At 38.4% G+C, this 23,589-nt stretch overlaps 1 protein-coding gene across 15 annotated transcripts in view; it reads left to right on the top strand.

Moving 5' to 3' along the window:
• Positions 1 to 23,589, top strand: part of TANC2 (tetratricopeptide repeat, ankyrin repeat and coiled-coil containing 2) — a 449,007-nt gene that overhangs the window by 54,686 nt on the left and 370,732 nt on the right. The gene's annotated exons all lie outside the window — the stretch shown is intronic.

Genomic DNA, 23,589 nt, shown 5'->3' with positions numbered 1-23,589 from the left:
GGTACTTTTTGGGGAGGGGAGGCTATAAAATAGGAACTATTTTCAAAGGTCTAAAACATGAGTATTTTTACAGCCATTAGAGTAAAGTTTATGCATTTTAGATTTTTGTTTTTGTTTTTCGAGAACACAAAAATAAATCTCAGATTTTTTAATATAAGTAAAATAATCAAAACTATTTGTATATATGAAGGCACTTCACAAAGTTCATGGAAAAGGTGTATTGCAAGAAAAGTGTGCATGCATTTAAAAAAATTTTGAGGCCAAAATAAGCTTACTTTTTAATTCTGTTTATGAGCATTTGAACTATTTTTATGTAATAGAGTATTTTGTTAATATATGGTAGACATTTATTCTTTATAATCTTTTCAACTTCTTAATTTTTTGCAGTTTGTAAATATTGCTAGTATATTCGTTATCTAATTCCTATTGTAATTTCTTCTTGACCTATAAATATTTAATAGTGTACTTATTAATTTTCAAGCAGTTGATGAGTTCTTGATTATCTTAATATGAGGAAAATCTCCTCTACACCAACTAAAGGAAGCTATTTTTCCATCTACTAATCACACTAACAGTTCTGGCCACCAAATATATGTCCTCCCCCTCACCCCACCTCTGTGTCAATTCAGTTTAATTCTCTGGTGGTTACTGACTGGATGTTTTGTAATTAAATTCAGTTCTGATGTTTTCTAAACCTGGAGTTGTGTGCAGACCCCACACAAGTTACAGTCACAGTTCCACAAGACTACCTACTCCCCCACTTCAGATGCCAGTCTCAAGTGGCAGGTCTTCAGGTACCCACCCAATCTGTCCAATTTTGTTATAAATTGGAGGTTTCCATGACCCCCTTCTCTTGTTCAGTCACATACTAGAAAGGCTCATAGAACTCAGGAAAATAGTTTACTTGTGATATTACAGGAACAATCAGATGAAGAGATGGATAGGGCAGTATATGGGGTAAGAGGTACTGAGCTTCTGTGCCCTGTTTGGGTGTTCCTCTTTCCCAAAACCTTCACATGTTCCTCAGTACAGAAGCCTCCCAAATCCCATCCTTTTGGGTTTTTATGGAGGCTTCACTGTAAAACTACAATTGATTAAATTACTGCCCGTTAGTGATGAGCTCATTTAGCTCTTCTTCCCTCCTCAGAGGTCAGAGGGTAAGGCTGAAGCTTCCAACCCTTCAGTCACATGGTTGACTCCCCTGGCAGCCAGCTCCCTTCCTGCAGTCATCTAGTTAGTGTACAGATGCGCTGCTCAGCGCTTTGGAGATTCCAAAAGTTTTAGAGCAATGTGCCAGGAAACATGACCAAAACCAACCACATATATGCTTTTTATTATGTCACGCTTTTATTATTTAATTCTAGTTAAGTTGTACCATTATCAGTGATTCTAGTCTGTATTATTTTATTCTTTTGGCATTTATTGAGATTTTATAGTTCATCATGTGGTCAGTTTAGGTGATTATTTTCAGTATTCCTGAAAATAACGAGAATCATGTAGCTATTAGATGCAATTTAGGTCAATTTTGTTAGGGATGGCTCTTAAAATATTTAATAATCCTATTCAAAAAATTATCAAGAAACATGTGAAAAAATACCACACTATGATTATGGAATATATTTTTCTTCTAGTTTCTTACAGTTTTTCTTTATGTATATGTAAAGATTTATTTATTTATTTGAAAGGTAGAGTTACTTGCTGACGCCATGGCTCACAAGGCTAATCCTCTACCTGCAGCGCCGACACCCCGGGTTTTAGTCCCGGTTGGGGCACTGGTTCTGTCCCGGTTGCTCCTCTTCCAGTTCAGCTCTCTGCTGTGACCCGGGAGTGCAGTGGAGGATGGCCCAAGTGCTTGGGCCCTGCACCTGCATGGGAGACCAGGAGAAGCACCTGGCTCCTGGCTTTGGATCAGCGCAGCGTGCCAGCCATAGCAACTATTTGGAGGGTGAACCAACAGAAGGACGAGTTTTCTCTCTGTCTCTCTTTCTCTCACTGACTAACTCTGCCTGTCAAAAAAAAAAAAAAAAAAAAGTAGAGTTACAGAGAGAGAGAAAGAGACGGAGAATGGTTTTCCATTCTCTGGTTCACTCCACAAATGGTTGCAATAGCTGGAGCTGGGCCAGTCCAATGCCAGGAGCTTCTTCTGCACCCACGTGGGTGCAGAGGCCCAAGCACTTGGGCTGTCTTCCACTGCTTTCCCAGGCCATAGCAGAGAGCTGGATCGTAAGAGGAACAGCTGGGACTAGAACCTGTGCCTATGTGGGATGCCAGCACTGCAGGCGGAGGCTTAGCCCACTATGCCACAGCACTGGCCACTTCTTTATATATTTAGGAAGCTGTCTTATTAGGTACATTCACATTGAGGGTTGTTACATTCTTCTTGTAAGGTAATTAGCATTATGGTGTATCCCTCTTTATTTCTTTCACTTGAAAGCTGACTTGTCTGATATTAATATAGTTACCTCAACTTTCTTTTGAATAGCATTTGCAAGATATGAAGTGCTTCATTCTTTTACTTTCTATAGTTCTATATGCTTAAACTATTAATTGTATAGAATTGGGTTTTCTTTTTATTAATTCAGACATGTTTTTTCTCTTAAGGAAGCCTTAAGAGATTAATTCGGTGAGTGATATATTTGGATTTTGGTGTAATGCACTTTGTGTGCTCTTTGTATTTTTCCTACATGATCCATGCTTATTTCTCTTTTGTTTGGTCTTAGTTGGTATTTTGTTGCCTTCTTGGATAATGCGAGAAGTTTAGATTCTTTTCATCTATTTGTATTTTAAGCTCCAACAAGATACTGTTTTTGTTTTATGAAGATGCTGTTACTTACATTTACCCGTTTATTTGGCCTTTTCATTAATTTTCATTCTTTTCTGCCATCCCTTTCTTTTTGTTTGAAGAATAACCTTTAAAATTCCCATTAGTGTGGAATCATACAGCAAACTTACTTTGCTTTTATCAAAATGTTTTTATTTGGGAAAGGGTATTTAGCCCATCTGTTAAGTACTGCCCACATTCCACATTGGAATACCTGGGTTCTATTCCTGGCTCTGATTCTGGCAGGAACCTAATCAGTTGAACTGCCTTCCAGAGTGTGCATCAGTAAGAAAGAAGCTGGAGTCAAGAATGGAGCTGAATTTTGAACCTAGACACTCCCATATGGGAGGCAGGCCTCTTAGCTGCTGGGCCAGATACCCTCTCTCCCTCCCTCTACCTTTCCCCCATAGCTATTTTTTTTTTAAGACTTATTTATTTATTTGAAAGAGAGAGAAATAGAGGGAGAGGGAGGGGAAGAGGGAGGGGGAGGGGCGGGGCAGGGGCAGGGGCAGATCTTCCATCCACTAGTTCACTCCCTAGATGGCTGCAACTGCCAGAGCTGTCCAAGCCAAAGCTAGGAGCCAGGAGCTTCATCTGGGTCTCCCATGTGAGTGGCAGGGGCCCAAATACTTGGCCATATTCCACTACTTACCCAGGCCAATAGAGGGAGCTGGATTGAAAGTGGAGCATCCAGGACATGAGCCGTCACCCATATGTGATGCCAGTATCACAGGTGGCAGCTTTACCCACTCTGCCACAATACCACCCTACCCCCACCCATAATGCTTATTCAGAAACTTTCTACTTTGTCCATCTTTTAATATCTTATATTTTCTGTATCCCTTTGATCATGACATTGACCCTCTCAAGAATAAACTTGGCATTTATACTTGAAACATTTTTTAAAAATCCTACTTAATCATGAAAGTCCAACTTACATTTTATTATGGTTCCTAGTGGTCATTCTTTTGCTTCACCTGCTTGTTGCATGTATTCTTATTGTAAAACTTAATAATGTAATGGTTTCTAATGTTTATAAACTTTCTAGAAATATAGAAATATATTTATATTTTAGTTTATCCTATATATATATATATATATATAGTTATATATATAGTTTATCCTAGCCTAAGGGTAAGGAATGTGTATTTCCTTTTCTTCCAGCAGCTGAACAAAGTTTGTGGGAAAATGTAATTAAAAGAGAAGTCTATTTTAGTATAGGCATTGACATTGTATATATTCATATCATTATTTCATTGAAAGAGAATCTGAGAGATCCTCAGCAGAGAGTAAATAGACTAACAACCACCTGTATCGGTGTGTACTCTCTGTCTCATACAGGAAAAGGACTTTTGCACATATGCCCTCATTTAGTCTGTATACCAGATGAGAGATAAAAAGTCTCTTTCAAGATTATTCAACTAATAGGAAAAGAAACTGTTGAATTCACACTTTATACATACAGTTATCACTGAATAAATGAGACAGTTGAGTAGAATTAAGTCTAAACTGAGATCTGAAAACTGATTGTCTTTTCTTTGAAGTAGTAACTCAGATGTTAAGATTTTAACTTGTTAGGGATTATACCAGAGCAGTAAATAGCCAAGAATTTGGTGGCTTCTTGTGCCAGAGTATAGACAGACTTTATTTTTAAAAATTGTGTCCTTTTTTTTCTTTGTTCTAGTTTTTTTCATAGAAACATGAAATAAAGGTTCCAGTTATTTGTTATGGGTTAATGTATCAGTTTTTTTATGTTTTATTTGAAAAACTAATGATTATTAAATTGTAAACTAATTAATATTGGAATTTCCTATGACTTTACTAGTTATTAACTGTATGCTAATATATGATAAAGTTAAAAATTTAACTCTTTTTCATTGTATTTGAAAGGCAGAAAGAGAGACAGAGACAGAGACAGCCAGCAATATCTTCTATCCAGTGGTTCGATTCATTCCTCAAATGCCTGCAACAGCTGTGTCTGCGCCAGGCTGGAGCCAGGAACCTGCAACTTAATATGGGTCTCCCACACGGGGGCAAGGACCCACGTACTTGAGCTATCATTTACTGCCTCCCAGATGTTCATTAGCAGGAAACTTAAACCTGAAGTAGAGCTGAGACTTGAACCCAGGTATTCTGATTTGGTATGCAGGTATCTCAAGTGATGTCTTAACTACTACACCAAACACCTGCTAATTAATTAGCTAATACTAATTAATACTAATTAATTAATACTAATTAAAAATCTTCCTGAAGGAGAACACTGGTCTGTCCTTTTTTTTTTTTTTTTAATTATTTGAAAGGCAAAAAGAGGGAGTAGGGGGAGGGGGAGAGAAAGAACATGAGCTCACGCACTGCCTCCCCTTAGCTGATTTAATCCCAGATGCCCACAAGGACTGGTCTCCTACATGGGTGGCAGAAGTGCAGTGACTTAAGTCATCACTGCAGTCTGCCAAAGTCTGAGTCCGGAGTTGGAGCTGGGAACTGAACCTCAGTACTCTGATAGAAGACATGGGCATCTGCTCTGCTGAACTAATCACCTACTCCTTGGTCTTTTTTTCTGCCCATGTATACCTGTAATACTCATTGAAAGTGTTACAGATGAGTGAGAATATAGGAAAGCAAGAATTAGAAGATTGAAATTTGATAATACCTGCCTTCTAATTGTGGATGCCTTCCCTATTTTCATTGGTTTGGGGTACAGAATTAGGAGGTGGTTGAGTGAGGAATGGTAGAATGGAAATACAAATAATGAAGGCTATAGTGAGGAATTTCAACTATGAGATGCTAACATACTCTTTAAATAAGAAACTGACATAAGTTGACTAAAAGCCCGGGTGTCTATTCCTGATTACCTTAGACTTGATTTCCTATAACTCTGTACCTCTTGTTTTTGTTTGTGTGTGTGTGTTTTTTTTTTTTTTTTTTTTTTTTTTTTTTTTTTTTGCTTCTCAGCCATGTTAGTCTTCTGCTTTAAGGCTTTTTTGTTTTAAAGATTTATTTTATTTGAAAGAGTTACAGAGAGGCAGAGGCAGAGAGGGAGAGAGAGAAGTCTTCCATTCACTGATTTGCTCTTTAACTCCCCAAATGGCCACAAATGGCCAGAGCAGGGCTGATCTGAAGCCAGGAGCCAGGAGCTTTTTCCGAGTCTCCCATGCAGGTGCAGGGACCCAAAGATTTGGGCCATCCTCTATTGCCTTCTCAGGGCACAGCAAAGAGCTGGATCAGAAGTGGAGCAGCCCGGTCTTGAACCAACTCTCTTATGGGATGCTGGCACTTCAGGCGGTGGCTTTACCCACTATGCCGTAGCACCTTTTATGCTTGCTGTTCTCTATCCTATAATGGTATTTAGCTCCCTTTATTTAGGTCATTATTCAGAAGTCACCTTCTCAGTGGGGACTTCTTTCCTAGCCACCAGATCTAAGACTAACCACTTCTTTATATCCCATTTTTATTTTGTCCTCTTTTCTTTTTAATTTTGTCTTTATACTGGTGATCTTTTAAAACATCTTGTATTTTATTTTTCTCTTATCTATTATTATCTGTATTTCCTAATAGAATACTTAACTTTTGTGACAAATCCATCCTCTTTCCACTGCTGTATCCTTAGCACCTGACACATAACAGATGTTCAGTAATATTTGCTTGATGAATGATTAATATTTTAAGGATTATAACTCTGGCATCAGTGTATAGATTGAACTGCCATGATGAGATGCTAGTTAAGAGATGATGAAAATGGTTAAGAAAGGATTCTAGGAATAAAAAGAGGATACATAAGGAAGACTTTTTTTGAGGTAAAATAGATAGGATTTGGCTACTGGAATGATTTTGGTAAGTAGAAAGAATGGAAGGAAATAATCACTGTTTAGAGAGATTGGCTAACTGGTGCATTCATTATTCCAGGCATCTATTAAATATACAGTGATCATATTGAATGAATAACTATCCAGAGATAAATTGTAACCTTTTAGGCTGAATTTTACTGTCAAATATAGTTTATTTAGCTCCATGTTTTTGTTTGTTTGTTTGTTTGTTTGTTTGTTTTAACCATTCTCTGGGCTCCTTTATAATTTACCCTTATTCCAGCTCTAGGATAAAGCTTCCCTAGGATTATCAGACAGTTTAATATTACAAGCCCTTTTAGCACTACACTACAATATTTAAACCTAAAGATTTTGTCCCCCTGAATGTCTACTTTTATAGTTTGTTGTTTTCAAAATTTGCTGCTTCTGGCTGTACTAGTGAAGAAGGAAAACAGAGAAAGCTATGTAGGTCTTTTGCTGTCAGCACAAGCCCTTTTGTGGCTAATCCTCTCTAACTCAGAGAAGATAAATTTTCGTTTTTTCATTTAGTTTCTCCCTCTCCTCAACTTATGCAAGGTGCTTGAGATTTAAAATAGTGATTTTTTTAGTACTAACTGAAGTTCCCTTAATGAAACTACTTTCATAAATTAATTCAATCTTATATATTTTAAACAACAAAATTGTTTAAAAAGATTAAACAAAACATGTGAACTGGTAATTTACTTTGGATACTTGCTGCAGATTGATTATTTTAAAAGTCAGATTATCAGGTTATGCCACTTTTAATCTTAAATTCCTAAATTTGAGAGTGTGCAATGAAGAAAATATATTTGAGAAATAGATTCTCATTTCTAAAAATACGAATTTAAGCAATGTATTAAGTATGTCACTTTGTTCTTAATGATATGTTTTTCACAGAGCAAGTTTTGATACTAGTAATGCTCGCACCAAGTCAAAATAATACATTATTTTAATACTGTCAAGTTTTTCATTAGGGTATATCTGGTCTTTTTTTCCTTAGAAAACTTTAAATATTTCAAATAAAAAAACTCTTGATTATACATGTCACAGATGTACTTTTGCAAATTTGTGGTATTCTGTGCTATTCTCTGGTCTCTTCATATATAATATAATTATGCTCCCTTTTCCTTTTCTTTGATGTATGAGAATTTAATAAAGATTCATATATATATTCACATTAATGAAAAGTTCATGATAAAGCCAAGAAATGGGTGAGATGTTAAAAGGAGAACAAACTTTTTAAAAAGATTTATTTATTTTATTTAAAAGGTAGAATTACACAGAGAGAGAGAGAGAGAGAGATCTTACATCACTGATACACTCCACTGATACACTCCACAAATGGCCACAATGTCTGGAGCTGGGCCAGACTGAAGCCAGGAACCAGGAGCTTCCACCAGGTCTCCCATGTGGGTGTAGGGCCCTAAGCACTTGTGGTATTTTCCCCTGATTTTCCAGGTGCACAAAGAGGGAGCCAGATTGGAAGTAGAGCAGCCTGGACTCAAACTGGCACCCATATAGGATGCTGGCGCTTCAGACAGTGGCCTAACCTGCTACGCCATAGCACCATCTGCCCAAACTATTTTTAAAAAACTAGTTTTGTACAACAGCTATAGAACTCTGGTCCACTAGGATCTCCAGAATATATTTCTGTAAATAGGAAGCATTTTCAGTAAAAGTTTTTATTCCATACTTTAAAAAACTCCAAAACTAAAAATTTGACTTTAAACAAAACAGAAAGCCCTTCATACCCATGCCACACCCCATTTTCATAGATTTCTTCTGTTCTGATTTTATGTGATTACCTGGAGAAAATAGGCTTTTCCCAAATTTAGAGTGTTCTGACCTGGAGTCATGCTTTTCTTTCATGTTACTAAGTGTCTCATCACCAAAAATCCTAGTTCTTTAGAGGAGCTCCTAAGGGATGTTTAATGCATTACTGAGACAGAATATAGACTGTTCATGTTTCTAAGCCAGGGATGAACAAGATGGATTTTATTTTTTCCTTTAATCTTAATTTTTAAATACTTTACACATAGTAAATTGAAGGAGCGAGTATCATTGAAAATATATTTACTATCAGAATGAGACTGAAAGTTTGGCAAGAGTGGAAGAGACAAAACTTTACTACCTTCTTCTTAGGGCCTTCATCTTGGCTCCAGGTATAAATGGATTTATGAAAGATTAACAAGAGAAAAGATTTTTACATGTACATGGAAGCTCCCATAGGAAAATAAAGACTCAAAGCTGAGCTCTTGTTATTCGAAGCTGGACAAAGACTAGTAAATTGTGGTGAAAAGATTAAAGGGGCTTGGGCTAGGCCAGTTGACCCTAGTGAAGAGACTATGAAAATAAAGGTTAGTTTAACAAGATTTGTGTGTACAGATTCCCTGTGGCTTCAACTCCTGATCTCTGATGACAAGAATGTTTCTTTTCTCCTGGCACACAGAAAGCACCTCTCATATTGGAATTTCATCTCCTTCTTTCAGGAAGAAAAAGGAAGGTCAGAGTGTCCTTCTTGCATCTGTTGTTTTTCAAGTGCCTTTAACTCAAAATAATCTGCCACCCCTCACATGGTAACTCCATGATTCAACAACTTTCTAATTAAATGTGTTTTGTAAAATGGTTAATGTAGTCAATAGGATATATCAATAAAGTAGTATAAAAGATAAGATGATAAAGACATAACACCAATTCTGTTTCTGTAAAAAATAATTTTATTATCCATAGAAGTCTATAGTATTGACATATCCTTTACTTACATATATGAAGATTTCAGCTTGAAAAAATACTTGTTAATCTCTACATACAATTAATTCAGATGTAGCATATATTTATTAAATGTTTATTGTGTACTATGTTAAGTGACATTATCAGAATTATACACCTATTATACCCAGTCTGCCTTAGCTTGAAATTTGTGTGAAATTTGATTATTTGAGGTGATTTCCTTTTTGTTTACTAAATATTTTATTTTGGGGAGCCTATAGTTTTTTTAAGGAAACACTTGATAAGCAGTATTTATAGTTATTGTAAAACTGCTCAGGCCGGCGCCACAGCTCAATAGGCTAATCCTCTGCCTGTGGCGCCGGCACCCCCAGTTCTAGTCCCGGTCAGGGTGCCGGATTCTGTTCCGGTTGCCCCTCTTCCAGGCCAGCTCTCTGCTGTGGCCCGGGAGTGCAGTGGAGGATGGCCCGAGTGCTTGGGCCCTGCACCCGCATGGGAGACCAGGAGAAGCACCTGGCTCCTGGTTTCGGAGCAGCGCGGTGCGCCGGCCATTGGCCATTGGAGGATGAACCAATGTAAAAGGAAGACCTTTCTCTCTGTTTCTCTCTCTCACTGTCCACTCTGCCTGTCAAAAAAAAAAAAAAAAAAAAAATCTTGCCAGACCAAGGGTGTTACTGGGAACAGATGTAGCTCTTATCCATTTGTATCTTTGTTGCATAGCATAATATTTCAATATAAATATTTATTAATTGGCATGAATTTTCTAAAAAAAGTTACACTATTCCAATCTTATACCTTTTCATTTTGAGAAATTAAATATTAGTAGTTTTGAATAATTTTTATATAACTTAGCACCCCTTTAGAATAGTTCTGTCAGAACATTCTGTAAATCTAAATCGTCCAGTGCTATAATGAAAGAACTTAGCACTGCCTCCAAATCTGGTTCATTAGTTCACTCTGCCAAGATGTTTTAGTGCCTGGTGTATGTCAGGAGTCGTGATGCATGCTGAGGATGCTTCCTACTCTCAGAAAGCTCTGACTTGTAACAAAGGAGAGAGATTTCTAACCCGACAGTGGCAATGCAAGTAGAGAATAGACACAGAGGGGAGGAGCATAGCAAGTTGAATTTTGAAGGATGAGTAGGAGTTAGGGGTACAAACAGAGATAAGAGACTACATGGTCCTTCCTGGTGACTGTAAGAATTATCATAATTTCTGGGACCTGGCGTGAGTTAAGATGTTGCTAAAAATAAAATGAATCTGTTAATGACGCGTTTTATATGCCATGCTAAGAGTTTGGATTATATTCTTAATGCTGTAAGAGAGTCACTGCAGGATTTTAAACTGGTAAATAAGAAAGATATATTTTTTAAGATTTATTTTTATTTATTTGAAAGAGTTACAAAGGTAGGTAAAGACAGAGAGAGAGAGAGGTCTTCCATCCGCTGGTTCACTCCCCAGATGGCCACAATGGCTAGAGTTGCAGCAATTTGCAGTCAGGAGCCAGGAGCTTCTTTGGGGTCTCCTACATGGGTGCAGGGGCCCAAGGACTTGGGCCATCTTCTACTGCTTTCCCAGGCCATAGCAGAGAGCTGGATTGGAAGAGGAACAACCGGGACTTGAATCAGCGCCCATATGGGATGCTGGCGCTTCAGGCCAGGGCTTTAACCCACTGTACAACAGCGCTGGCCCCAGTAAGGAAGATTTTAACATTTAAACTCAATCTTCCTGATTTATTAAATAGGAAACTTTTAGAGGAAATGACTCATGTGATTACTTAAATTTGATTAGATCCTTTATAGTCTCTTCCCTGGTCAGTTTTATTTGCTATTGTAGTAGTTAGAATGATTAGAATTATGAAAGATCTAACTTAAAATGACTGACTGAGATGATAAAGAGGATTTGTAAGTTCACATTACTAAGAATTACAGAAGTAGGAAGGATACAGATTAGTTAATTCTGAAGCTCAACAGCATCATCAAATACTCAATTTCCTTCCCTCTTTCTATGCTATTTTCTGCATATTGGTTATTCTCAGATTTGTCCTTACATAGCTGCAAGAAAACTGCAGTACCTTAACTTCCATGTCCGTACACAGCAGTGTTCAAAGATTGATAGAACAACTGATCCCTTCGTGAATCCTTTTTCTTTATTTTTAAGATTTATTTATTTGGAAGTCACAGTTACAGAGAGTGAGATCTTCCATCCACTGGTTTACTCCCTAGATGGCCACAACAACCAGAGGTAGGCCAGGCCAAAGCCAGGAACCAAGAGCTTCAACCAGGTCTCCCAGGTGGGTGCAGGGGCCCACACACTTGGGCCAACTTTGGGTGCTTTTCCCAGGCCACTAGCAAGGACCTGGATCAGAAATGGAGAAGCTGGGACATAAACTGGTGTTCATATGGGATGCTGGCATCACAGGTGGCAGCTTTACCCACTATAACACAATGCTGGCCTCCATGGGTACTTTTTTAATGTTTAGGAAAACTACTGAAAGTCACCCTCCCCTATTCACCTCACATCTCATTGGCCCAATTATATTCTGAAACCTGAAACCAATGAATGAATGGATGTACAGATGTTGTTACTAATATTCATTTATTAATCAGAGTTCACCTCCTGAAGCTACAGAGAGAACCAGTCTCCCTTGAAGCAAATACCTAAGATAAAGTCAAGTTCTATTAGCATGAAAGAAGGAAGGGGTTCAATAGGTAATTTATGGAGTTGGCCACTTTGTTTTTCTAACCTAGTTATGGGTTTTATTTATTTATTTTTTAGAATATTATTTTCTTTCTAAAGTTTCTTTATTCTTTTTTTTTTTTAAGATTCATTTATTTTATCTGAAAGAGTTACAGAGAGAGGAGAGACAGAGACTGAGAGATCTTCCATCCACTGATTCACTCCCCAAATGGCCACAACAGCCAGAGTTGGGCTGATCTGAAGCCAAGAGCTTCTTCCGGGTCTCCCACATGGATGCTAGGGCCCAAACACTTGGGCCATCCTCCACTGCTTTCCCAGGCCATTAGCAGGGAACTGGATGAGAAGTGGAGCAGCCGGTACTGGAACTGGCATCCATGTGGGATGCTGGTGCTGTAGGTGGAGGCTTAACCTACTATACCACAGTGCCAGCCTCATTTTGTTAGTTTTTAAAGACCTGTTTATTTATTTGAAAGGTAGAATGACAGAGAGTAAGAGAGGGGGAGTGAGAGAAAGAGATCTTCCATCCATTGGTTCACTCCCCAAGTGGCACAACAGCTGGGACTGAGCCAGGCTGAAGCCATGAGCCAGGAAATCCATCCTGGCTGTCCATGTAGGTAGCAGAGGTCCATGCATGTGGGCCTCCTTCTACTTCTTTCCCAGGTGCATTAGCAGGGAGCTGGATGGGAAGTGGAGCAACTAGGAATGGAACTAGCACTCCTATATGGCATGCCCACATTGCATGCCGGGGCTATCACTCTGCCCCACAATGCCTGCCTGTGTTTGTTTACTTTAAAAATTGTTATTCCAATACCAAGATAATAGACAAGCCAAGATTTGCACAAATGTAGGGAAGATAAGACCTCCATATGTTAAGAATACTGTAAAGAATACTGACTCTTTTAATTAAAAATTTTTTGAGGGTGTAGGCATTGTGGCACAGTGAGTTAAAATGCCATTTGGAATACCTGCCTCCCTTTTCAGAGTGCTGGTTTGAGTCTTGACTGCTTCAGTCCAGCATCCTGTTAATGTATCCTGGAGGCAACAAATGATGGCTCAGGTGTTTGGGCTCCTGCCACCCACATGGGAGACCTAGATGTGTTTCTGGGCTCCTGGCTTTGGCATGGCCCAGTCTTGGCTGCGTGGGCATTTTGGGAGTAGACCAGTGGATGAGCTGTCTGTGCGCACTCTCTTACCATTGCTCTGCCTTTCAAGTAGATGAAAATAAATATTTAAAATGTTAAAAAAATTTTTATTAGAGAAAGAAAAAATGGGAGAAAGACAGACAGAAGGGCACCTGTTTGTTCATTCCAAAAATGCCTGCAATAACTGGAGCCAGGAGCTGGGAATTCAATCCAAGTATCCCATATGGGTGACAGGGACTTGTCAACTTTAGCTTAATGCTTCTCAGGTTTTGCATTGGCATGAAATTGGAATTGAGATGGAAGTTTGTAAGAATATAGAATTGACATAATATAAATCAATCTCCCTGAATCTAACTACTTTGAAGATCTTAAAAGACCTGGTTTCTGACCTGCAAAGATGAGCAGTCAGTCCCAAATCATAGAATTTCAGTATGAGAGAAACTGCCTAGGAAGTCAATTAATTGATCATCCTAGAAGATAGATTTATTTAACTGTTCTTGATCAGGGTAATTCTTTTCTACTCTGGAGTGGAAATGGATGGTTGATTTGCTCTTACTTTTCTACTAAAGATTTCTGTTAATGACATGAATCTTTTTTTGTGTCTCTAAGAGGCCAATTTTTTTTCAAACTCAAGTATTAGGAACAGATTTGCCTGCTTTTTCCTTTTTTTTTTTTTTTTTTTTTGGAGGGGTGGGGTGCAGGGGGAACTGTCATCTTTACATCCTAACCACAAAATAATTGGCTGAGGATGGTTAGTGGGGGAAAGATAATATTGAAGAAAGTAAGATTTTTTCCAAATAATACCTTGTTATATCTTTTTGCTCCAGAAATTTATCCCATACTTTATTCTGTTACTTCTGGTTATTATTCATGTATTAGTCAGTGCAGCAATTTTTAAATGTAGAAGATTGTGTCCCTTTGCCATTCTATTTTGTTTCCAACTTCAAGACTTATGGAAGACCACTAGTAAATCTTTGTTAATCTTCCAGTGGCTTTATTATAAGGTACTATTAGATACTACTTAGATACTCCTTTCCTTCCTCCCTCTCTGTTGTCTTTACACCACCACCTACACTTTACACCTATGTAATGTAGGTACACTACATAGTGAGTACCTACTGTGGGCCAGAGGAAATATTATAGGCTATAATTTATTTAAAAATAAAAGACATAGTCTCTAACATATTGTACCATATGGAATAAGTAAACTGATACTATTGAAGTATGATGTGAAAAGTATTATGATAAAATTATACACAAGGACACCACTGGAATTCAGAGGAAGGATTCCATCTCAGACTGAAGGGAGATGCAACGATTCTCGCAGGATTTGACTCACAGGCTGGTTTTAGTACAGTCACCAAGGTGGGGTTGCTGAATCTGTTTTTGTTTCCAAATCCATTTTCCTGTGGGTAGGTTAACTCTAGCCTAACTTAGGTCTAGCAAATGCCCTGCACAAAGCAATTACACTTTGGTATAGGGTTTGGGTAAGTCTCAGCATGAGTTAGGTAGCCATTCCGGCAAAGGTCAACTGTGACAGAGGAGGGTAATAAATTAGTAGATGGAAGTGAGAGTTGATAAAAAGCAGTTCCAAAACAAGGTAGACAGAATAACCCATGTCATCTTTAGTTGTTATTGCAGCAGCAGATATGAGCTAAAAGTTAGTGAGGGTTTGTGTGCACTAAATAGAGTGGTAGTGGGGATGGCGAGATATCAAGAAAGGATTGACTGAGCTTGATGCTTGATTGGGTGTAAGTCAGGTGAAGAAGGCACTGTAGTCATTTTTTTATTCATTCAACAAAAAATATTTACTGATTGTTTGCTGTGTGCTAAATAGAATTAGAGCTAGTGGGCATATCAGCAGCGCTATAGTTCATGTTACTGAAAAGAAAAGCTTTTTCTATACTTCCAGACTTCTGACACCAAATGTTTGTGTTTCCCCCTCACATTAAGCAATTCTCCGATTCTTTCAGAAATGAACTGGGTGTCCTACACTTAAGTTCTGACATTACCCAAACCCTGCAGGTTAAATACTGAGTCCTACCAGACTGCTTCCCACTTAAGATGCCAATGGCAAGTACAGGCTCCAGTTCTTTTGCTTTTTAGCTATACACTGAGAATTTCCCAACTCCTTTCATGGGCTCAGAATTTGTTAGAACAACTCAGAGGACTCATGAATAATGTGTTTACTAGTTTTTTTTTTTTTGTTGTTGTTGTTGTTTTTTCCCCATAAAGGATATTTCAGAGATACTAATGAACAGCCAGATGAAAAAGTACTGAGGATGAAGCCTGAAAGGGTCCTGAGCATAGGACCCATTGTGTTGGGAAAAAGCAGCCTCCCAGCATGTGAATGTATTTATCAACCCTGAAAGCTCTCTGTACCTCATTGGTTAGGCTTGTTATGGAGGTTCTATTACTGCCATGACTGGTTAAATCATTGACCATTAGTGATTGAGCACTGTCTGTAGTCATTTTCTCCTCCCTAGATGTTGGGGAGTGGAGTTTAGTTCCCTTTGATCACATGGTTGGTCCTCTGGCAATCTGCCCCCACCCTGAAGCTGTGCAGGGCTTTCAGCCACCAGTCATCTCTATCATATAAAAAGATACTCTTATCACTCCCTGTCATAATATCTCAAGGGTTTTAGAAGCCCTGGTGTTTATAACCAGGGGATTAAGACCAAAAGTTGTTGTTAGAAGGTGCTCTTCTCACCCTTTCCTTGTCAGGAAATGACAAGGGTTGAAGGTGCAGAGAACAAATATGTATCTCTTATTATGTTACACTGTCCTAACCAACTAGCTCAAAGAACTTACATTCAAAGGTGATACTGTTTGTGACATGGGTGACTGGGTGAATGGTGCATTCACTTTTCAAGAGAAGTTTGAGGTGATGATGGGATAACCAGGGGAGCAGGTAAAGGAAGAGATGTGGAATTCGAAGCCCTAGCCACCCAACAATCCTTGAAGTTTTTAAAAATTATAAAGTAAATTTTACTCTGTGTGGGTGTGTGTGCACTTCTGTGACATGTCTATATGTGTAGCTACCACCACAATTAGTATACATAATGGTACATGTTACATCATGATTTCCTTTTCTATTCCCATCCCTCTCCTATCCCTAACCCTAGGAACCAATGAGCTATTATCCATCCCATAATTTTCTTACTGTGAGAATGTCGTATAAGTAGAATAATGTTTGCGTGACCTTTTAATACTGACTTATTTCACTTGACATAATGCCTTTGAGAGTCAACCAAGTTGTTGCATAAAGCAATAGTTGTTCCTTTTTACTGTTGAGTGGTGTGCTACTATAAGGATATATTGGAGTTTGTTCATATACCCTCTGAAGAATATTGGGGTTCTTTCCAATTCTTGGTGATTATGAGTGGAACCCCTATAACATTCATGTATGAGCTTTTGTGTGAACATAAGTTTTTATATTTCTACAGTAAATCCCTAGGAATGGATTTTTGTGTATGTTAGGTATATTTTTAACTTTGTACGACTATTTTTTTCTCACCAGCAATGTATGAGAGTTCCCCTTGGTCCATATCCATGATTGTACTTTGTATTGTCAGTTTATTAAAAAAAATAGCCATTCTATTAAATCTGTAGTAGTGACACATTGTGGTTTTCAATTGCATTTCTCTCCTGGATATTGAGCATCTTTTGATGTGCTTATTTGTATTTCATCTATCCTCTAGTATGAAGTGGCTTTTCAGATCTTTTCCCCAATTTTTTCATTAGATTGTTTTCTTACTATTGATTTTTGAAAAAAAAAAATTCATTGTATATTCTAGATACAAGTCCATTTTTGGATATGTATTTATTTTTTCTTAGTGTTTGAGGAAGTTAGATTTATCATTTTTTTCTTTAAAAATTTTTTCATTAATATAAGCTGAACACATTTCATGTATTTCATATATACAGATTTAAGAGCATAATATGGGTTCTGAAAACATTACTATTATCATCTCCATGACCACTATCACCATCACTATTACCGTGTATCCCATCAAATAGTGATAGTGAGCATGGCAGCATTGAGTTCTTGGATTTTCAAGAGATTAATTCTAAAGAGAGATGTAAGGATAGGGGTTTTGATGTAACAAGTTAAGTCATCACTTGAAATGCCCACACTCCCTATCAAAGTGCCTGGGTATTGAATCCCAGCCATCCATGTGGGAGACCCAGATGAAGTTTCTGGCTACTGGCTTCAGCCTGGCCTAGCCCTAGCTGTTTTATGCATTTAGGAAATGAACCGAGATCACTCTATCTCTCCTTCTCTATCACTCTCCTTCCAAATAAGTAAATATTATTTAAAAATAAGTGAAAAAGATGTAAATTTCAAATACAATTCCAAAAATAGGAGGAAAGATCTGGCAGTATAATGAAGTTGGGGCTAGTCACCAGGTGTCCAGTCTAAATATATTAGGAGTTGAGTGAGGGAAATATAGCTGAACTATATATTCTTATATATTGACTTTGAACCACTACATTTTTCACAGCTATTTTCTTTTTTTAAAAAAAAAATTTTCTCGGCCTGCGCCGCGGCTCACTAGGCTAATCCTCCGCCTTGCGGCGCCGGCACACCGGGTTCTAGTCCCGGTCGGGGCACCGATCCTGTCCCGGTTGCCCCTCTTCCAGGCCAGCTCTCTGCTGTGGCCCGGGAGTGCAGTGGAGGATGGCCCAAGTCCTTGGGCCCTGCACCCCATGGGAGACCAGGAGAAGCTCCTGGCTCCTGCCATCGGATCAGCGTGGTGCGCCGGCCGCAGCGCGCCTACCGCGGCGGCCATTGGAGGGTGAACCAACAGGAAAAGGAAGACCTTTCTCTCTGTCTCTCTCTCTCACTGTCCACTCTGCCTGTCAAATAAAAAAAAATTTTTTTTCTCCCAGAATCCTTTTATTTAAAGTATACAAACTTCATGTATTTCTTTTTTTAAAAAAGATTTATTATTTATTTGAAACTCAGAGTTACACAGAGAGAGAAGCAGAGTCATAGAGAGTGAGAGAGAGGTCTTCCATCCACTCGTTCACTCCCCAATTGGCCTCAACTGCTGGAGCTACACCGATAAGGAAGCTAGGAGCCAGGAGCTTCCTCTGGGTCTGCCGATACAGGTGCAGGGGCCCAAGGACTTGGGCCACCTTTCTGCTGCTTTCCCAGGCCATAGCAGAGAGCTGTATGGAAAATGGAACATCTGGGTCTCGAAACGGCGCCCATATGGGATGCTGGCACTGTAGGCTGCAGCTTTACCCGCTAAGCCACAGTGCCGGTCCTATCATGTATTTCATAAATACAACTTTAGAAACATAGTGATAGTGATTCTTCCCACCATACCCACCACCCTACCCCAACTCCCACCTTTCTTCCTCCTCCCTCCCGTATTCCCATTCTTATTTTTTACTAAGATCTGTTTTCAGTTAACTTTTTAAAAAAGATTTATTTATTTATCTGAAAGAGTTACACAGAGGGAGGAGAGGCAGAGAGAGAGAGAGAAGAGAAGGAGAGAGAGAGGTCTTCCATCTGCTGGTTCATCCCCAATTGCCCACAACGGCCGGAGCTACACCAATTTGCAGCCGGGAGCCAGGAGCTTTTTTTTTTTGGGTCTCCAACATGGGTGCAGGGGCCCAAGGACCTGGACCATCCTCCACCGCTTTCCCAGGCCATAGCAGAGAGCCAGATTGGAAGTGGAGCAACTGGGTCTCGAATTGGCGCCCATATCGGATGCTTGCACTTTATGTCAGGACTTTAACCTGCTACGCCTCAGTGCTGGCCCCTTCAATTAACTTTATACACAGAAGATTAAATCTATACTAAGTAAATATTTGAATAAATAGTATTAAAAAAACTGTTATTCAAAATTTTTTGATTTCTCTTTTGATTTCTTCTGTGACCCACTGTTCATTCAGGAGCATACTGTTCAGTCTCTGTGTGTTTGCATATGTTCTAGAGGCTCTAAAGTTGTTGATCTCCAGCTTCATTCCATTGTGTTCAGAGAAGATGCATGGTATGAATTCGATTCCTGTGAATTTGCTGGGACTTGCTTTATGACCTGTCCTGTGGTCTATACTAAAGAAAGTTCCACACACTGGTGAGAAGAATGTGTATTCTAAATGAAAGATCTCAGCGAGTGAGATCCCAGTGGAAAGAACGGGGCCATCAAGGTAGGAGGTACCTTTCTCTGAAGGGAGGAGAGAACTTCTTCCACTTTGACTATGACCCTGTCAGAATAAGATCGAAGTCAGCGAACCCTAAAGGCTTCCATAGCCTCGACAACTCATGACTAGAGCCTAGGGAGATTACTGACGCCATAAACAAGAGTGTCAAATTGTTAAATCAACAACTGGAGTCACTGTGTACTTTCGTCCCATGTGGGATCTGTCCTTAATGTGTTGTCCAATGTGAAGTAATGCTATAACTAGTACTGAAACAGTATTTTTACACTTTGTGTTTCTGTGTGGGTGCAAACTGATGAAATCTTTACTTAGTATATACTGAATTGATCTTCAGAATATAAAGATAATTGAAAATGAAAAAAAAAACAACCTTGGTGTTAAATTGGAAATTACATAGAAAATTAATCAGTTTTTTTTTTTAAATGTAGGATCTCTGTCATTAATGTGCTGTACACTGTGATTTAATGCTATAACTAGTACTCCAACAGTATTTTTCACTTTGTGTTGCTATGTGAGGGCAAACTGTTGAAATCTTTACTTTATATATACTAAACTGATTTTCTGTATATAAAGAGAATTGAAAATGAATCTTGATGTGAATGGAAGGGGAGAGGGAGCGGGAAAGGGGAGGGTTGCGGGTAGGAGGGAAGTTAAGGGAGGAGGGAAGCCATTGTAATCCATAAGCTGTACTTTGGAAATTTATATTCATTAAATAAAAGCTTTTTTTAAAAAAAAAAAAGAAGAAGAATGTATATTCTACAAGGGTAGGATGAAAAGTTCTGTAGATTTCCATTAGGTCCATAGTGTCAATTAACTGTTGTTTCCTTGCAGATTTTCTGTCTGATTGATCTATCCATTGCTGAAAGTAGGGTATGGAAGTCCGTATTACTATTGTTTGGGAGTCTATGTCTCCCTTTAGATCCATCAGCATTTTTTAAAAATAGCTATGTGTCCTGTGATTAGGTGCATATACTATAAAATTTACAGATTTGTCTTCTAACTCTGATATTCTTTTTCTGCTTCACTGAGTCTATTGTTAAGGCTTTCTACCACATTTTTAATTTATTCTATTGAATTCTTCATTTCCAGTATTTCTAGTATCACTTTGATTGTCTTTTAAATCTCAATTTCATCAGAAAAAATTTGTTTCATGTCATATATGAATTTTTTTAGTTTGTGGATTTGCTTCTGATTACTTCTAAGTAATCCTGTGATCAATTTTTTGAATTCTATTTCTGACATTTCTTCAATCTCTTCATTTTTACATTCTAGTTTTGAAGTGTTGTGTTCCTTTGAGCATGTCATGTTGTCTTCCTTATTCTTGTTTCTTGAATTGCTGTTTTTATTTTTAGGAATTTGTGGAGATACTTATTGGTTTATTTTTTTCCCCTGTGATGGCTTTTATCTTTGGATTATACCTCTGTCTGTGGCTTGGTGGAGTGTCTACTTTTTCACTGAATACCCTGAGGCTTGTGTTGGGTGTCACCAAGGAGCTCTGTTCAGTGCTCCAGAGTGAGTAAAGTATCCAAGGTGACTCCCAAATTGGGCCTGGTAAATCTCCTCTTTTTTTTTTTTTTTTTTTTAAGCAGAGGGGAGGTTTGTTCAGCTCTGTTAACATGGTCTCAATCTCCCTTCCTCTTCTCCAAGGAGACCAATGCCTGGGCACTAGCCCCAGTGGGTACAGTTGTCATCTGCACTGCCACAAGAACCACACAAAGGATCCATGCAATCCTCAGCATGAGCCCAGATCCCACAGCAGTGACCCTCACCAGGGAATCAGGGAGTCCTGAGTGTGTGGAGCTGCCCACAGTGACTGCCTGAAGACCCAGCCATACCCTGCACCCTCACACACAGCCACAGTGTTTTCACAGTCCCAGCACACAAGGCTCCCACGGTCACGAGTCCCTAGCCCTCTGTCAGAGCTCCCAGCTAGACTTAGGTGTCTCCTCTCAGCTGGTTGCTGGCCACGCCGACACAAACTGGTGCAGTTGTTACCTATGTCCAAAATGGCGCCTGCCTGCTTTCAGCTAGTTACAGGATACCAGCGCTGGGTGGTCAGGGAGCGAGAAACATGTACTCTTTTTCCCTCTAGGTTAGCAGGTGTACGGTCCCCCACAGGGCTCCAAGCTGGGCTCACACCAGGCTCTTCCCGTAGCTTTATTGCTAATAGCTTGGGCTGTTGCAGTCTGGTCTCACCTCACTCCAGAGTTGGTGCTGAGGCTTTTGACTGCGGGGTCCTGAGTTGTGCTCGTCTACACCCTCCACATAGGTTTACAGTGTCCCTCTAATTTGAATGGAGTTTCCTCTGCCATTTTCTCCATAACTCTTCCCTGAGATTGCATTCTCCATGTTTTTTTAAAAAACTGTCTTCCCCTGGACTCTCAATTTATCATTTTTAAAATGGATTATCTTTTTGGTATCATATCTAAGAACATTTTGCCTAATCTCAGGATGTAAGAATTCTCCAACTTGTTTCTCTAAATGTTTTAAAGTTTTAATTTATATCAGGTCTATTTTAAATTGTTTAAATTGTATGGTATTCTGTGTTAATGTATTTTTGTGTGTGAAATGCAGTTGTTGTGACACCTTCAGTGAAGGTATTGTTCTTTCTCCTTTGAATTAGTTTTGGACCACGTAAGAAATCGATTGGCCTTATTTGAGTCTGTTCTTGCATTGTCTATTCTTTTCACTGATCTGTGTTCTTGTTCGTTTGTCCTCATTGTCTTTATTACTGTAGCTTTGTAGTAAGTCTTAAAATAGAGTAAGTATGATACATCTAATTTTGTCCTTTTTCAAAATTGTTTTAGGTCCTTTGCCTTTTTATACAAATTTTAGAATCAGTTTTTTTAATATAAAAATCATTCTGAGCTCTTGGTTGGAATTATAGTAAGTATATGGATCAATTAGGATAGAAATAATAATTTTGCCATGTGGTATCTCCCAGTCCAGGATTATGATGTGTTTTCTATTGTATTTAGGTCTTCTTTGGTATCTTTGATAAGCATTTTATATTTTGTAGCATACAGGTCATGTACATATTTTGTTAGACTTATACCTAAGGATTTCTTCTTTAAAAAAAACCTTTTAGCTATTTTTGTAGTATTATTTTTAAAATTATGGTTTCTTATTGTATATTGCTAACATATAAAACAAATATTAAAATATAGAAACGTGTCCTAAATTTTATTTATATGTATTTTATATACATTTGTGTATATTTATAAATTTTTTTTTCACTTTGTGTCCTTTAACCTTGCAACACTCATTTACTCTAAGAGGTGTTTATTTTTTAGATTTTTGTGGATTCCTTTGAATTTTTAAAGTAGATAGTAATGTTCTGGGAATAGTGGTGCTTTATTTCTTCCTTACCTGTTAGTATATCCTTTATTCTTTTCCTCATCTTATGTTACTGGCAGATATTTCCAGTCCTATGCTGGCTTCTTCTTGCCTTGTTCCTGATGTTAGTGAGAGAAAATTCAATCTTTCACCATGAAGTGTGATATCAACTGTTGGTTTTTGTAGATGTTCTGTATCAAGTTGTATTGACCTAGCCTCGCATTTCCAGCATAAACCCCACTTATTTTAGAGGGTTAATACTTTTTCACATCACTGGATTTGATTTGCTAATATTTTGTTAAGAATTTTTGTTTCTAAGTTCATGAGAAATACTGGGTCATAGAGGTTTTTCTTTTGGGGTTTGGGTAATGAGTTATCTGGTTCCTTATAAAATTAATTGGGAATGTTTCCTCTTCTGTTCTGGAAGAAATTGTGTGGAATTGTATTATTTTTAAGATGTATGTTAGAACTCACCTGTGAAGCCATTTGGGCCTGAAGATTTACTTTACTTAAAGATTTTTTTTAACCATAAACTTTATTTACTCAATAGTATTGGGGCTATTCAGTTTACTGCTTATTCTTGGGTGAGTTTTAATGGTTATTAGTTATTTTTTAAAAATTATAATTAGAAGACCAAATTCTGCTGCTGAGAAGCTATGTGACAGTGGGAAAAGTACTTTACCTGTAAATATCTCTAGCCCTCGATGTGTTCATCTGAAAAATCTGAGTTCAGGGGCCAGCACTGTGGTGTAGTAGGTTAAGTTGCTGCCTTCAGCGCCAGCATCCCATACGGGTGCCGGTTCAAGTCCTGGCTGCTCCACTTTGATCCACCTCCTTGCTGCCTGAAAAAGCAGTGGAGGATGGCA

Source organism: Lepus europaeus, chromosome 18, assembly GCF_033115175.1.
Source record: "Lepus europaeus isolate LE1 chromosome 18, mLepTim1.pri, whole genome shotgun sequence".
NCBI classification, from domain to species: Eukaryota; Metazoa; Chordata; class Mammalia; order Lagomorpha; family Leporidae; genus Lepus; species Lepus europaeus.
Note: the sequence above shows the minus strand (reverse complement) of the source record. Positions and strands in the feature narration are given on the sequence as shown.